The sequence below is a fragment of the Pantherophis guttatus genome, chromosome 4 (genome assembly GCF_059756535.1).
Source record: "Pantherophis guttatus breed Tessera chromosome 4, ASM5975653v1, whole genome shotgun sequence".
In the NCBI taxonomy this organism is placed as follows: Eukaryota; Metazoa; Chordata; class Lepidosauria; order Squamata; family Colubridae; genus Pantherophis; species Pantherophis guttatus.
The window spans coordinates 113,309,042-113,326,704 of NC_142066.1; the positions used below are offsets into that span (position 1 = coordinate 113,309,042).

General features: G+C 45.5%; 1 protein-coding gene across 4 annotated transcripts in view; it reads right to left on the reverse strand.

Moving 5' to 3' along the window:
* KAT2B (lysine acetyltransferase 2B) overlaps positions 1-17,663 on the reverse strand; it is a 111,791-nt gene that overhangs the window by 78,524 nt on the left and 15,604 nt on the right. The window lies entirely within an intron of this gene.

Sequence of the window (17,663 nt, forward strand, 5' to 3'; positions counted from 1 at the left end):
CTCATAGAACTCATTTCTCTTGAGTCTCTCTGCCGCCTCCTTCACCCCAATTCGAAGTATTGTAAATACTTTGTATATACACACACACACACAAACACAAATACCCCAAAGAAATCATGCAATGCCTGCAGATATTTTGGATTACAACCATGTAATTCTGCACCATTCACAATACTAATTGGACAAATTTAATCTGGACAAAGACCTGGAAAACACCTAACTGCCCACTCATGCATATTATTTATTAACATACATATTAACAAATTCAGAGAGACTCTAGGAAAGATTTCACGGATAAAAATCCTAAAATTCTCAAGCATGGGAAACACTGAAAAATGCAATCATAAAAGCTCAGTCCGGCACAATACCACTGAAAAAGAAAAATAAGAAATTCAAGAAGGAACCATCATGGCTGCACATAGATCTCTGTGACAAACTGGAAGACAAAAAGGACAAGCACAGAAAATGGAAAGAGGGACACATAACTAAGGCTGATTATCAGCAGATAGCAAGAACATGCAGAGATGAAGTCAGGAAAGCAAAGGTTCAAATGAACTTGCTACAGAAGTTGAAGATAATAAAAAAGTTTCTTTCAATATATTAATAACAAGAAAACAGTCAAAGAAATAATAGGTCCACTAAAGAGAGAAGATGGCAAGGAAGTAACAGGCAGTAGGGAGAAAGCAGAGCTGCTTAACTCGTTATTTACATCAGTCTTCACACAAAAAGAAATTATAGCCCAATGTACCAAAAAAGCTACTGTAAAAGACAAACCAGAAATAAAAATTAAAATAAGCAAGAAAATGGTAAAAGAACACTTATCTGATGTTGTTTAATATAAATCACTGGGACCTGACAGATTACATCCCAGAGTTCTGAAGGAGCTGGCAGAAGTCTTCTCAGAACCATTGTACCAAATATTTCAAAAATCCTGGAGCACAGGGGAAGTACTGTGCTAAAAACAGATCATGCTAAACCAATCTTATTTCATTCTTCAATGAAGTCACTAAATTAGTAGACCAGCAAAATGCTGTGGACATAGTATACTTAGATTTCCAGTAAGGCATTTGACAAACTAGACCACAATCTACTTCTTGGTAAACTAGAAAAATATGGAATAGACAACATCACAAATAGATGGATTTGTAGCTGGCTGACAAACCATACTCAATGAGTAGTCCTTAATGGTACTACATACACATGTAGAGAAGTAAGCAGTGGGGTACCACAAGGCTCCGCTTTAGGCCCAGTACTCTTCAATATCTTTATAAATGACTTAGATAAGAGAATAGAAGGGGAACTCAACAAATTTGCAGATGATACTAAACTGGCAGAAATAGTCAACAACCCAGAAGACAAACTCAGTATCCAAAAAGATCTTAACAAACTTGAACAATGGGCCCTATCCAACCAATTAGGAAAAGGTAGGAAAAATCAAAGGTGTTAGTATAGATTAGGTGAGACCTGGCTCAAAAACAGTAACTGTGAGAGGGAACTTGGAGTCCTAGTGGATGATCATTTGAATATGAGCCAGCAATGTGCAGCAGTACCCAAAAAAGCTAATACAATCCTGCATTGTATAACAGAGGCATAGAATCAAGATCATGTGAAGAGTGCCATTTTACAAAACCCCTAGTAAGACCACATCTGGAATACTGCAACCAATTTTGGTCACCATAATACAAAAAAGATATTGAGACTTTGGAAAAAGTTCATAGAAGAGCAACTAAGATGATCAAAGGCCTGGAGACTAAACCATATGAAGAATGGCTGCAGGTTTTGGGTTTGGCTAGTCCAGGGGTCTGCAATCTTAAACACTCAAAGAGCCATTTGGACCCGTTTCCGACAGAAAAGAAAACACCGGGAGCCACAAAACCCTTCCCGTGCCTGACTATTTCTTGAGCGGCCACAAAACTAGCATATATAGTTGAATTAAATGTTCTGTTTTCTTCTAAAACTTTTCTTTTCTTGGATTTATCCATGTTTGGCCTACCGCGGGTTGAAAAGCTCAATAAATTGCGTTCTGGGGGGTGTCTGCCCTCAGTGTGGAAAAGATTGCCACTCTCGAATTGGCCTTTTTAGTCACACTAGATGCTGTTTTAGGATCTCTTTCCAGAGCCCGATACTATAGTCTTTTGAGACTGAAGGATGCCAATGCAAGGGGGGTGTCACACATTGGTGGTTGTGACGCATATTTTGAGTGACAGGGAGCCGTAGCAGAGGGATGAAAGAGCCACATGCAGCTCCAGAGCCACAGGTTGCTGACCCCTGGGCTAGTCTAAAGTAAAGAAGAATTGGGGTGACATGATAACAATATTCCAGTATTTGAGGGGCTACCACAAAGAAGAGGAGGTCAAATTATTCTCCAAAGCACCAGAGGGCAGGACAAGAAATAATGGTTAGCATTAGTCTTGAATTTTAATTTAAATTCTATCATGATTATTTCTATAATATATAAAAGATATAAAACTAATTCAGTATACTTTACTATGTAAATTACATGTAGAATTTGATGTTTTCCAGTAAAACTTTTATATATATCTAAGCAGTATATTTTTCAACATACTATTAAATAAACATTTTCCCTGGTTTCTCCCAGATGGAAGTCTCCGAATCCTATCATCAAATAGCAATGCACAGCTAATCCTTCTTCCCCCCTCCCCATCTATAACAGGATTTGGGGGGAGGGGAGGTAGAAGAGATAAAAAAGAAAAAAAGTGAAGCAAAGGATCAAAAGTTGATAAAAAATGTCTGAACTTTATAAAATTTTGTGATCTAGGTAAATCAAATAATTGTCATTTTAAGAAATCAGTTACTGTTCCTAACTTCCAGTTTTTATTTTCTTTCTCCAGTTTAGAAGTCGTTATTAAAGACCACTTGTGATAGCAATTTTCCAGAACAGAATGCATCTGGAAATTGTATTAATGCAATATTTTTTTTCCTCCTTACTTGCATTTGAATCCTGACAAATTTGCCAAATACAATTCTTAACTGCCTTCTAGGTGAACAGTATGCCGGTAAAAAACACTCTGCTCTTCTAAAGTATTAATGTTAAAAAAACTTCAAGGTCTATGAACAATAAATCGCTGCTACAAGCAAATTAGAAGCCTTTATGAGTTACAGAGACACAATTTTATCCAGATATGAAAAAAACCTTTGTAGCTTAATTATCCATAAACTACAAACTATGAAGTACCTACACAAAAACGTAGTATTACACAATAATTAGCTTAAGGGATGAAAACAAACAGATGTAGCAATAGTGCCACTGTGAATACTCACCTGCCAAAAAACCGAATACCAATCCTCCTCCTACATGCATAGAGAATGTTAAAAAAAAGTGGCTGCATTTTTTATGTTCCCAACTTTATTTCTAGATTCTTTTTTAAACAATAAATAAGGCAGAGTAAGAACTCATATCCGGACCCTTTTTTTTTTCCAACTTCAGGACAAAGGGGAGCTTATAAACTTGAAGGCTAGTGCAGATCCAGGTCATTTAAAGATTAAAACAAGTTCTTTGAATGGTATTTGAAACCAACTGGGAGTCAATAAACTTATTTTTAGAAGGGTTGGGGCAAGATTCACATCGCCTCTCATTAAGACGAACGTTTTTAAACTTTCTTCAAAGGCAGTAAGTAACCTTCAAACACAACAATCTTCCTGAAAAATATCCCTTCGATTATACACTCCAACAACCACTGTTTTCTATTCAACACTGAGAACTTTACTTTTAAAAAACTTAAATGACATCCCATGGAGGACTCTTGAGTCTTTTCTTTATTTCTCCCCTTCTGGGTTTTAATAAAATGGCACTGTTCTACTTTTAATCAGAATGGGACGCATGAAATTATGTTGGGAAAGCACTGTGAGGATATTCAGAAGGAAAATATTTAGTGTCTCACAGCAGATAGCATTGTGTTGTATCATCTATATAGAAGTTATTTTAAGTTATATATAAAACAAGAAATAAATAACAGGGAAACTAATCACAGTATCTTTGGGCTGCAGTTATACAGCCAAACTAAATTCTGTCAAACAGAATTTAAATGGCAAATGTCACTACAGTAGAAGGTTTAGCTTAAATCCAGTTAATTTCCAGTTTTATAAAAGCTACTATACTTTACTCCAGGTTAATTAGCTTGCAGTAGCCAACTGCAGACTAGATCATGGACAGGGGGAAAATCAAGCTGTGGTTTATTGGAAACTTCTAGTTAACACAGTTGCAAAACAGTAATTCAGAAGCATCAAATGTACTCAATAAGATAACATCTAACCTCTGGAAGTTTGTTCTAGATTTTTTTTCTTCTATGGGTATTTAGTTCTCCATTTTTGTACATTTCACAAGAAATACATTTTTTCTAATCCTTATGAATATAAAGTGGAAGAGTTTTATTATTGCTATCATTAAACAGTCTGGATTCAGAAATCTTTCCTATACAAACCATTCAGCTAGCAGTAGAACTTACCTATCTTAAGTCTATCCCTAATATATTAACTAGCTGGATACCCGTTCACTACGAAACTATGCGATCAGGCTTGATAAATCAACACTTACAGCTTGAAAATTAATGAGTAGTTACATCGGCCTCTCCTCTCCCCTTCTCTCCCTCAGAAGCCTTGCCCCACAGAAACCTCCCCTATCCTATCCCCTGGTTGCTGCTGTGAAAGTGAAACTGAAAGTGAAACTCCTCTCCTCTGCTTATGTTTTGCATTTGGAATAGATTTATTTAAAGGTGGAGAGTAGAACTCCTTAGCATCAGAGAGCTATTTGGAAAGTGAAACAGTATTTGCTGTGTGAGCAAGGAGTCAGGAAGGAGCCTGGCTGTGGCTTAGCTCAAGTGTCCTGTAGTAAAGCTACTTCCTTCTGTGAAAGTAAAACTGAAAGTGAAACTTCTCTCCTCTGCTTGTGTTTTGTATTTGTAAAAGATTTATTTTCAGATGGGGAGGGGGAGTAGAACTCCTTAGCATCAGAGTGTGTTAATCATAATATAGGAAATACTAATGCTCTGATGGTCATTTCGAAAAATCCCCTCTTAGTGAGCACCTAGAAGCCAAGAGGAACATACGTGGCAAATTTCAAGTTTGTAGGCTTTATGGTTCTGGAGATTTCGTGATTACTGTGTGAGTGGTTTTCGCTTGTATATATATATATATAGGTATATTATTTAATGTATTTATATTATTAAATATGTTCCGTCATGTAAGTTATCACAACAAAAGTTCTTTTCTTTATCTTCAATCTAACACAGTCATTTTCAGAATCGCATCGCTTCCTTTTACAACCTTTGTGGCCATAGTTGTTAAGTGAATCACTGTTGTTGTTAAGTTAGTAACATGGTTGTTAAGTGAATCTGGTTTTCCCACTGACTTTGCTTGTCAGAAAGTTGCAAAAGGTGATGACATGACCCTGGGAAACTGCAACTGTCATAAATATGAGTCAGTTGCCAAGCATCTGGTTTTCGATCACCTGATTGTGAGAAATTACAATGGTCATAACTGTGAAAAATAGCTGTAAGTCACTTTTTTCAATGCCATTGTAACTTTGAGTGCTCACTAAATGAACTGTTGTAAGTCGATGAATACCTGTACTATAGCAGGCATTCCTTCTCAGAGTGATGATCAACAAAAGTACCAATTTTGAGCAAATGGTTAAAAAAAGTTACATGGTTCATGAAAAAGGAACTGTAGAGGTTATCTATGGATCTCTGAAATGTCAGGTTACCTGTTCCTGTTACGTATGGTCTTGAAGGGCATGCTGGGACAATGAGCTATTCAGAAGGAAGGCAGTGCCATGATGAAAAGTAAAATAAAAATAATCTAATTGTGTTCATTTTACTGTGATTAAAATAAAATTAAATACAGAATATAACTGCTCCCCAAATATTTAATAGATGTCCTCTTTCATCACATTACAAATTTCCAGTGCAAATTTATGGAAGGGTGTCGGGGTATCTACAAAAGGTTTTCAGATGCCACATCCTTGGCTTACTATTGTGCTGTAAAATGTAAACATTACGCAGAATAATAAAGCAAAAATCAAATTCTTACTAAAGCAAGTGTACTAAATCGTTATTCTAAATTTTGTATGTTATATTTAATGGAACACACAACAATAATTTTTAACATTTGTTAGTTTCATTTTGAATGAGAAATTTTAACATTGAAAACCTTGTAAAACTGATAAACAAAACAACCCAGCAACAGTAATTTAGAAACACTATGATGTTGCATTTGATGGTGAGTTATAGATTAAAAGAGTAAAGACACAACCTCATATTATTGTGATAATTGTGTTAGTATCTATCTACACTGACAGCTAAGGAAGAATTTGACAGGTTTTAACATTTCTTTTTAAAATTAGAGTTTTGATTTTTTCCTATCATGGATTAATTAATTAATCATGGAATTAATTGCTTTAAAATAATTAAATAATTATGGAACTGGGTAGTCACATAGACTTAATGTCAAAGCTATATTTGGACTAACACAGAAGCATGTAGGAATGGGCGTTGGTACCTACCTGATACGCCTCTTCTCTGACTGTCGGGCACGGCAGTCAGGATGGGTGGAGACTTGGTTGAGCTTTGATTGGACCGGGTCTGCAGATTGAAAGAAGTCCCTCCTCCTGGCTGTAGCTGTCAGTTTTGAGACGAGGGAGTAGCTGCAGAAGACGTGTCTAGGACGATAAAGAAAAATATTAGGATCCCCGCCCCTCCCTGAGGTCGACTACGCCAGGGCCGGCCCCATGTAGGGTGGGGCTGACTGCCGTGCCCGACAGTCAGAGAAGAGGCGTATCAGGTAGGTACCAACACCCATTCTCCTGTAGTCGGGCACGGCAGTCAGGATAGGACAGACCAAAGCCAGGTGTCCAGTTGGGAGGGAGCCGGCCGGCCCGGAACTAGGAGGCAGCTTGGACCTGTTGAAGAACCCGTCGACCAAATGCTGCATCCGCCGAAGCGAATTTGTCCAAGCAGTAGTGGCGGATAAATGGGGTCGGAGAGGCCCAAGTTGCCGCCCGACAGTTCTCGTCAATGGAAGCCCGGGTGGACCAAGCCGCCGAAGTGGCCGCGCTCCGAATGGAATGAGCGGTGACGTTGCGTGGGACTGGAAGGGAGCAAACCTTGTAGGCAGTTGAAATGCAGGCTCTAATCCAACGACCCAGCGTGGTTGAAGAAATCTTCAATCCCAAAGACGCCGGCAGGAAAGACACAAACAATGCATCGGAGCGCCTGAAAGATGCTATACGAGATATATACACTTTAATGGCCCGATGGACATCGAGGGTGTGCCAACGTCTTTCCAGGGGATGGCAAGGGGAAGGGCAGAAATTTGGGAGCACCACCTCTTGTGCTCGGTGAAAAATGGAATTAACCTTCGGGATGAAAGAGGGGTCTAGTCTCAGCACCACCCTATCCTGGTGAAATAGGCATAGCTCTTTACGAATGGAGAGGGCCGCCATCTCTGAAATTCGTCGGGCAGAGGTAACCGCTACTAGGAAGGCCACCTTAAAGGAAAAATGCCTCAGGGAAACCTCACGAAGTGGTTCAAAAGGAGGACCAGTGAGTGTCGCCAGAACCATTGGTAAGTCCCAGGAAGGGTATCTGTGAACGGTAGGTGGTCTAATGTTGGAGGCTCCACGTAGAAACTGACGAATGAGTGGATTCTCGGAGATAGGTTCTGTCGAGGAGCCAGATAAGATGGTAGAAAGAGCTGCCACCTGGCACCGTAACGTATTGGGCGATAGACCAGAAACAAAGCCGTCTTGGAGGAATTCTATAACCAGCATGACAGAGGCAGACGAAGGTGACTGGTGGTGTCTGCCACACCACAACGAAAAGGCCTTCCAGGTAGCTTCATAAATACGGGTAGTTGAAGCTCGCCGAGATGCCTGAATCGTGGATATGGCCCCAGTGGAGAGAGGAAGATTGGTTAGGAGGCTCCGCTCAATCTCCACGCAGTGAGCTGGAACCAGTGTGGATCCAGGTGTTCTAACTGCCCTTGAACCAGGGCCATTTGATCGTCCGGAATTTGCCACGGGGCCTGCACTGAGAGAGACTTGAGGTTGGCGAACCAGGGGCGTCGATTCCAGAAAGGAACAATCAGTATCACCTCTGCCCGCTCCAGTAGTAGCTTCCACAATACTCTGGGTATGAGATTGACCCGAGGAAAGGCGTACAGCAGTTGATTGGACGGCCAAGGAGTCCGCAGAGCGTCTACCGCCTCCGCTCCCGGACATGGAAACCTGGCAAAGAAGCGCGGGAGTTGGTGATTGGTTGTGCTGGCAAAAAGGTCCATCGTTGGTTGGCCGAAGCGGTGGGTCACCTCTTGAAATAGCTGAGGAGGGAGCGGCCACTCCGTGTTGTCCATTGTTGACCAACTGAGCGCGTTGGTCGTCCGGTTCTGGGCCCCCGAGATGTGCGCTGCCTGTAAAGAGGCCAAGTGTCTTTCCACCCAGAAACCTAGGCATTGAGCTTCCCGCATCAGGGCCTTGGAACAGGTCCCCCCGAGCCTGTTTACATGTGCTTTGGCAGTTACACTGTCCGTTAGAACAAGGACATCTCGATGGAGGACGAGAGTTCGGAAGACCTTCAGAGCGAGGAAGATAGCCTGAAGTTCGAGCACATTGATATTCATCTGTTGTTCCTGGAGGGACCAAAGACCCTGTGCCAGGTTCGGGCCCAAGTGAGCACCCCAGCCGGACAAACTGGCATCCGTCGTGAGGAGAAGGGGCTGAGGTTCCCGAAATCTGGTGCCTTTGAGAATTGCCTCCGAAGTCCACCAGGAGAGAGAGTGGAGTACCGGACGAGGTAGAACCAATCTTGTGGCCGAAGTGTCCCTATGCGAGCGTTGAAATGGAAGTAGTAGCCATTGTAAATCCCAGCAGTGCAAACGAGCCCAAGGGACTATACCAAAGGTCGAGACCATTTTGCCAAGGAGGCGAGATAATGAAAGGAGGGAAGATGACCTCTGTCCGTGTATACGGACCACAAGGTTCCTCAGGTTGTCAATTCGGTCAGGTGATAGAGAAACCTCTGATGACAGAGTATCAATCACCGCCCCCAGGTGCTGAATGCGGGTGGAAGGCGTTAAGTGGCTTTTATCCCAATTAATGGAGAACCCATGCTCCTGGAGGATCTGCAGGGTGGTATTTATATCTGACTGCGCTTGCTGCCGTGATTGGGATAAAATGAGAACATCATCTAAATAGAAGGAAATTCTGATCGGGATGGATGAGATGTAGCCCATAAGGGCCGCCATTATTTTAGTAAAGGCTCTAGGGGCCGAGGACAAACCAAATGGGAGGGCCCTGTACTGATGATGTTTATTATTATAACAGAAGCGGAGAAACCTACGATGATCGGGAAGGATGGGAACGTGGAGGTAAGCTTCTGTTAAGTCTATAGATGACAAAAAATCTCCTTCTCGTATACCAAGTAAAATAGTTTGCAGGGAATGCATCTTGAACCGGCGGTATGTTACGTACCGGTTCAATGATTTCAAATCAAGGATTGGTCTCCAGCCTCCGGAAGCTTTTTGCACAAGAAAAAGGCGGGAATAAAACCTTTGGCCCCGTTCGTTAGAAGGAACCAGCTGAATTGCCTGAATAGATAATAAGTGGTGGAGGGCAGCTTCCACCTGGGCCCTTTTAAGGTTATTAAGGGAGACTGGACAACGTAAAAATCTGCTAGGGGGAATGGAAAGAAATTCTAGTGAAAGACCAAATTTAATAGTATTCTTTACCCAAGCATCGGTCACTGAGGCCTCCCATGAAGGGAAGAAAAGAGCCAAACGGCCACCGAGCCATGAAGGCCCGAGACCCTTAACGGACCCTTCAGAAGGGGCGCCCCCTACCTCCACGAGGAGCCCTCCTGGGGGGAAATCTAGATCCCTGTCTGACCTGGTTATCTTGATTGAAGGGTCCCCTTTGCTGGTAGGAACGAAGAGATCTCTGTTGATAATAGCCTGAGTCGGAACCTCGAAAGGACTGAGGCCGAAAGGATCCAGATGAACGGTTGTCCGATCGACGAGACATTGCAGGTAAAATCTTCCGGTGGTCCCTAGTCTCGATAAGAAGGGGTTCCAGGGAAGCCCCAAATAGCTTATCGCCTGCGAATGGAGATGAAGCCAGGCGCCATTTACTGCGAACATCAGCTTGCCAAGATCTTAACCAGAGTAACCGACAAGCGGTAACTGCAGAACCAATGGCCTTAGCGGAAAATCTAGCGGCATTCAAGGTGGCGTCAGCCGAAAATTCCACCGCAGTTAATATTTTGTTTATATCCTGATGCGCTCAAACATCAGAAGGAGAAATGCGACCCTGCAGTTGCTTTAACCAAAGAATTGACGCTCGGTTAAAAAAGGATGCTGCTGACGTCGCCTGGACTGACCAGGCCGCCGTCTGGTGGCCCTTAATAAGAGTCCGCTCAGTCTTACGTTCTTCCGGGCGAAGATATTCCTCCGCCGGTCCTGAAGATGGAGAGGACGAGGATAGAGCCGCCACTGGGGCATCCACAACTGGGATCTGCAAGAGAGAAGGATACTCCGCCGCCAAATTATACAAACGTCTATCCAAACTATTCGGAATTGGGCCAGTACTGGGATTTTTCCATTGCCTCTGCAACACATCTGCAAAAAGTTTAGGGGCCGGAACAATTTCAGTTTGTACCGTAGGTTCCTCAAATAGAGAAGAAGTAACCGGTGCCTCTGGCTGAGGCTGAGATTTAGCAGCTGGAAGGCCCAACCCAGTTTTGATCTGGGCTTTATGCAATAATGAGCTAAACATCTGAGGGCGGAACAGGCCCACAAAGGAGAGTTGATCGGGCTCTAGTCCCTCATCCTCAGACAAATCTTGATCAATAATGGCCTGTTCCTCATCCCCTGAAAGGGATCCCTGACTGTTTCTAAATGGGGAAACTGCTTGTTCTGGATTGTGAGATGAAGCCTGCAAGGGCTGAGAAGTGACTGAAGGAACATGGTGACTCAAATAATCCGAAACCTTGGAGGATGCCCTCTCCTGTAATCCCTGAGCAATGCCCTGTTTAATAGACTCAGCAATCAATTGGGCCAAGGCTGGAGTAAGCTCTAGATTTTGGCCTTGAGATGCCGGAGCCACAATATCCCTGGTAGTCTGGGGAACCACTCCTGCTTGCTGGACAGGTTGAGGATTGCTGGATGGAGAAACCCCAGATGTATCAGGAGCAATAAAATCCTCCGTGACAGAAATATCAGGTGATAGATTAGGCACCAAGATAGATGAGGAATTGGCCTCAACAGGAATGGGCTCCACTGAAGGAGCCGGGTCAGATGAGGAGCCAGACTGAACCTTGGTTGAGGAAGCTGCTTTGTTACAGGCCTTTTCTATGGCCTTGTGACGCCTCTCTCATCCCTAGACATTTGGGCCTCCTGGGATGTTTGTAGTCTAGGCTTTTTGGGATGATTGCCAGAGGAAGACTCCCCAGTTAAGCCCCTTTGCTTGTGGGAGCGTTTTCCTGTTTTAGAAATACCATGAACCCTGGCGTCCACCATTTTAGGAGGGCTCTAAGATGGCTGCTAAGGAGTATGATTCAGAAAAAGGGGCCTAACATTGGCCCGTGAGGGCGTAACTCACTGCATTTGATGAGAAGTCTTGAAACAGGCCGAATTGAGGCTCGCGAGTGCTTGCCAGCCAGTTGAAGCACTGCAATATAAAGCACGGAATTTTCGCGCACTGAGAAGCCGCTAAGGAAGGAGCTGGTCTGCACGGCAAGGAGGAGGCCAATCCGATCCACGAGAGCCTCTCCGGAAAAGCGCCAGCCAGCCAGCATGGACGCTTTGAGAAAACGAAGCTCTCAGGGTGAGCAGCAGTCGCCGCCAACAAAACCGCCATCCGATCACTCCCCCAGCGCCGTCAGAGCTTCCAAGGCCGAACGCGACGGAGCGAACTCGTGCGCGTGGCCAAAGAGATTACCAGCCGGCAATCTAACCGCCGAGCGGTCCTCAGCAGAGCGGAAACACGCTCTCACGCTGGAACGGGCTGCAAGTCAAACCGCTATTTAAAGACGCTCCTTTTCTTTCTTTTCTTTTCTTTTCTTTTCTTTTCTTTTTTGTTTTAAATTCGAAGAGCTGTCTCTAGACACGACTGGTCCTAACTCGACCGAGTCGAAAAACTGACAGCTACAGCGAGGAGGAGGGACTTCTTTCGATCTGCAGACCCGGTCCAATCAAAGCTCAACCAAGTCTCCACCCATCCTGACTGCCGTGCCCGACTACAGGAGAATGACTGGGAATCATTCTGAAAACATATTTTAGTTCATCTTTTTATATTCTATATATTCCTAGTGCCTATTACTTGGGAACTGGACTACGCAAGCAGCAGGCAAGCATGCACGCACAGCTCCAATTGTGCATGCAGCAGGTGCTCACACTTGCGTGTGCAGCTCCATTTGTGTGAGTGGAGAGTCCATGCGGCTACTGTTTGCGTAAATGGGTTGTGCACTCTCACATTTCCACCTGCCACTTGTGCAGAACCATCCCCTCTCCCCCCGTTAGGCCACCAAGCCAGAAAGATTGGGGACTGCTGGTATAGATAACTTTGGGGGTTGTCCCAGGGTAGGAGCTCTAATGGAGGGACCTGCCATGTCCTATTAAGGGTGGCTCATTCACCTTTGGTCCCCATCTGCTGCTCAGCTTTCACCTGTGGCTCCAAATAGCTGTAACATATGCAATGGCCACACCTTGGTAAACCATGTTAGCAGACAGGCCAAATTAGGTCAAGGTAACTGATCAGTCCTCAGTCCTTGGTGAGTTAGTGGATTTGTCTATCACAGCATGTAGTTTGTCTATCACAGTGTGTAGTTTAGCTCTGGCAGATTCAACGGAGAGGAAGTCTCCAGTCATAACAGTTGTCCAGTGGTGGATTAAGGTCTCTTCTGCTAAAAAAAATGGGAATGTGCCTGTGCAACAGCTGCTCCTCTTAAAATTCTTGCACAAGTTTCAGTTGTGTAATTCATCTTTATCTGTAAACACAAATTCAGTTCCAAACTGAATTAATTGAGCCCTGCAGTGATTGGGGAATGGCAAACTAACAGAAGGACAGGGAAGTTGTATTTACAAATCAGCACATGGTCAACCTTTGGACAATAGTTGTTTGGCTCAATATCCAGGACAAGACAAAGAACACATCTGGAAGCATCCAAGACAACTGGGCAGCCTTTTTTAGGATAACACTACCCACATCCACATGAGGAGTTGATTACAAAAGTTACTCTAGACATTGACTGGCCCCACAACATCTGGCTATGTAACTGAGGGTGGCAGATCAGCTCTACAGCAGCCAAGAATCAAAAAAAACAAATCAAAGAAAATTCATCATCAGAGCCTGGAGTTTCCACACATTTCTGGATAGAGACAAGTTGTCAAAGCCTGAAAGATGAACCACATTTATAGAAGCTGAACTTTGCTGTTACAGCACTGATATTACCACATTCAGTGAGACCAGGCTTATAAATGAGGGTTCATTTTAGGAAGCAGCAAATGGATATATGTTCTTTTAGAAAGGGAAACCACAGACTCTCAACAGGACTCACAGAGTAGATTTTGCAATTAAAACTGCTCTGCTGAAGAACATTTCTACTTATGTCCTGTTCCAGACCACATATGCATACACAAAGAATTTAAGACATTTTAAAAAAACTCTAAACCCCTAATATCATTCCCCCAAGTCCTTTTTATAATAGGTTTGCCTGAAAATAGCCCCCTCCAAAGTTTTATCAAACAAAGTCCACAAGTCCAGCATGAAGTCAACCAAATACAAAATCTAAATTCAGGCATAAATCCAAAGGCACAATATCCAATGGAAGGTACAAATTCAGAATCAACTCATGAATCCTGAGTTCAAGCTCAGGGTCAAGAAACAAAGGCAGGCATTCATAAAGCCAGAACACATACACAGCAGGAAATCAAACGGTTGTTTCTAGCATCAACCTACTCCACCCATCGGGCTAAATTGACACATACTGGTGTAACTCATTAGGAGGGGTGAGGATGCCTCCTCACAAATAGCCTCGCTGACCTCCATTGCACTTGCCTTGGTTTGGCCCTGCGCGCCCTGGGATACAGTGGAGGAGGCAATTCCTCCTCAATCCTGCTGACTGGTTACAGCTGCATTCCTTTTCTATCCTGTGCTTCTGACTGGATTTCTGAGCCCTCAAGTTGCAGCTACATCTCTTCTCTTTCTTCTTCAGCCCTAGACACTTCTCTGCTTGTTCCCCTGATGTTCCCCCTCCCCCAAAGTTCCTGGCCTCTCCTCTTCTTCTGGCCTGTTCATTCCCTGCTCGGAGACCTTGGCGTCTTCCTGACGTTCCTTCACATTCTCCTCCTAAATCCCCAGAATCAGCTCTTCCTCCTCATCTCAGCCATCAGGGAAAGCCATCACAACTCACTGGAATAAATGAATGTACTATGAAGTTCCTCTTTTCTCTCAGCAAGTCCTACTACATCACCATTATAGTGTCTATACAGCAACTCCCTCAAGTCCAGACAGACAAAGAGATTTATATGGGCATCTCAAGCAGATTATTCAAACCCACCAGAACTAATTTGTCACTGTGAATGACATCAAAGCCAGGGGGGGACAGAGAGTGACAAGTGGGATGGAATCCTTGGAAGGCATGGAATGGGAAAATCGAACAGTAATGGCTTGCTCCTTTTGAGCAAATGCGCTGAGGACAACCTGTACATCACTAACACTATGTTCAGATTTACAAAAAAGTATAAAAAGGGCGTTGGTCCTACCTGATACGCCCGTTCTCTCCCGCGGGAGGGAACGGCAGGCAGCGCGGGTAAACTCAGTCAGTAGACCAATCAGGACCGGGTCTGCAATGACGTTTAGCCCCGCCCTTCCTGCTGCTCTCTTCAGTTTATCGGCGAGGTAATCACTGCAGACTGTTGCGTGTCTCCTGCTGATAGAAAGGAAAGGTGAGTACGACCCACCCCACCCCGACACCCGAAGGCGCAGCCCCAATAGGGAGGGGGCTGCCTGCCGTTCCCTCCCGCGGGAGAGAACGGGCGTATCAGGTAGGACCAACGCCCTTTCTCCTCCCTGGTTGGGAACGGCAGGCAGCGCGGGACATACCAAAGCTTGATGTCCAACGGGAGGGCAGTACTCGGGCGAGCCGCAGATCAGGAAACATGGACCCGTTGTAGGACCCGTCTGCCGAACGCCGCATCAGCCGACGCGTAGGCATCCAGACGGTAGTGTCTAATAAAAGGTGTCGGGGTAGACCAAGTCGCCGCTTTGCAGACTTCTTCCAAGGACGCTTGAGTAGCCCAAGCCGCGGAGGTGGCTGCACTCCTGGTGGAATGTGCAGTCACCCTGTTGGGGACCGCAAGCGACTGTGACTCATAAGAGAAGGCAATTGTGGCCCGGATCCATCGGCCCAAGGTCGGAGCAGACACCTTGATCCCCATCGTGGTAGGTTGGAACGAGACGAATAAAGCCTCGGTTTTGCGAAAGGAGGCAGAACGAGAAAGGTATATCCGCAAAGCCCTACGGACGTCGAGCTTGTGCCACTGTTCCTCGAGCCGGTGAGACGGGCGAGGGCAAAAATTGGGCAAGGCGATCTCCTGTGATCGATGGTATACAGAATTCACTTTGGGAAGGAACGTGGGGTCCAAACGGAGGACCACCTTGTCGTGATGGAAAACACATAAGTCTTGTCGGATCGACAAGGCGGCCAGTTCGGAAATGCGATGAGCGGATGTAATCGCCACCAAAAACGAAACTTTAAAGGAGAGAAATTTCAGGGAAGTCGTCCGGAGAGGTTCGAAGGGCGATTGAGTGAGAGAGGACAAGACCTTTGAGAGATCCCAGGTAGGGAAACGGTGAATGACCGGGGGGCTCAAGTTGGAAGCGCCCCGCAGAAATTGGCGGATCAGAGGATCCTTGGTAACAGTTGTCAGAGAAGCACATGCGGAGATGGAAGCCAAGGCCGCTACCTGCCGCCTCAGGGTAGAAGGGGCAAGGCCAGAGTCGAAGCCTTCCTGGAGAAAACCGATGACGTGCTCAACCGAGGGCGAAGTCGGACAAACCTGGCGGGCCGAGCACCATGATGAAAAGGAGCGCCAGGTAGACTCGTAGATACGAGCTGTGGAGGGGCGCCGCGCCGCCTGGATGGTTTTGATGGCGGCAGGGGGGATATTGGCCCTCGTCAAGAATCCCCGCTCAGTCTCCAGGCGGTTAACTGTAGCCATTGGGGCTCTGGGTGGACCAGAGCCCCCTGCAGAAGGCAAATTCGCTCGTCCGGTATTCGCCATGGACTGGCCGTGGACAGGGAGACCAGGTCCGAAAACCAGGGCCGGCGAGGCCAATGAGGAGCTATGAGGATCAGCTCCGACTTCTCCTGTAGGAGTTTCCTGAGGACCCGTGCGATGAGAGGCAGGGGGGGGAAGGCATAAAGAAGCACCCCCCGGGGCCAGGGAGAGCGAAGGGCATCCACCGCCTCTGCTCCTGGGGACGGGAATCTGGAAAGGAAACGAGGGACCTGATGGTTGGAGTGGGAAGCGAACAAGTCAACCTCGGGAAGGCCAAAGCGGTGAGAAAGGTCCAGAAAGAGGTCAGGGTGAAGCTGCCATTCAGAATGGTCCACCCAATTGCGGCTAAGAGAATCAGCCTGAACGTTAGATTTGCCAGAAATGTGAGAAGCCGTCAGAGAGGCCAAGTGAGTCTCGGCCCAGAGGCCGAGTTGTAAGGATTCGTGAAAGAGGGATCTAGAGCGGGTGCCACCCTGCCTGTTAACGTGGGCCTTGGCGGAAACATTATCGGTTAACACAAGAACGTGCTTGCCCTGAAGAAGGGGAAGGAAATGACGTAAGGCGAGAAAAATCGCCCGTAATTCCAGAAAATTAATAGAGGAGTCCTTCTCCGCTGCGGTCCAAAGGCCCTGAACCATATGGGAATCTAAGTGCGCCCCCCAGCCGGAAAGGCTCGCATCAGTCGTAAGAACAGACCGATGAGGTTCTCGAAACAGGGTGCCATTGGCAATAGCCGAAGAAGACCACCATTTTAGAGAGTCCAAAACCTTCGAAGGAAGGGAGACTTTGCGCAACGAGGAAACAGATAGAGAACGCTGAAAGGGAAGAAGGAACCATTGGAGGCGCCTGCTATGTAAGCGGGACCAGGGGACGATGTCGAAGGAGGACACCATTTTCCCCAGAAGACGGGAGAGAGCAAGAACAGACATGGGCCGGCCGTCCAGACATTGAGAAGCCAGGTCAGATAAGCTGGCCTGACGCGACGGGGAAAGAAACACCATGGATGACACCGTGTCGATGACAGCCCCTAAATGCTGGAGACGGGTCGAAGGCGTTAGAGAACTCTTGGCCCAATTGATTAGGAAACCATGAGCTTGAAATAAACGGATAGAAGTAGAGACATCCTGCTGAGCCCCGGGAAGGGAGGAGGAAAGGATGAGAATGTCATCCAAGTAAAATAAAATACGAATGGGAAGGGACCGAATATGAGCGACAAGGGCCGCCATCAATTTAGTGAAGACTCTGGGCGCAGAGGAAAGGCCGAAAGGGAGAGCCCTATATTGATAGTGAGAGCCCCTAAAGTAAAAACGGAGAAATTTACGGTGGGGTGGAAAAATGGGGACATGCAAATAGGCCTCGGTCAGGTCGACCGA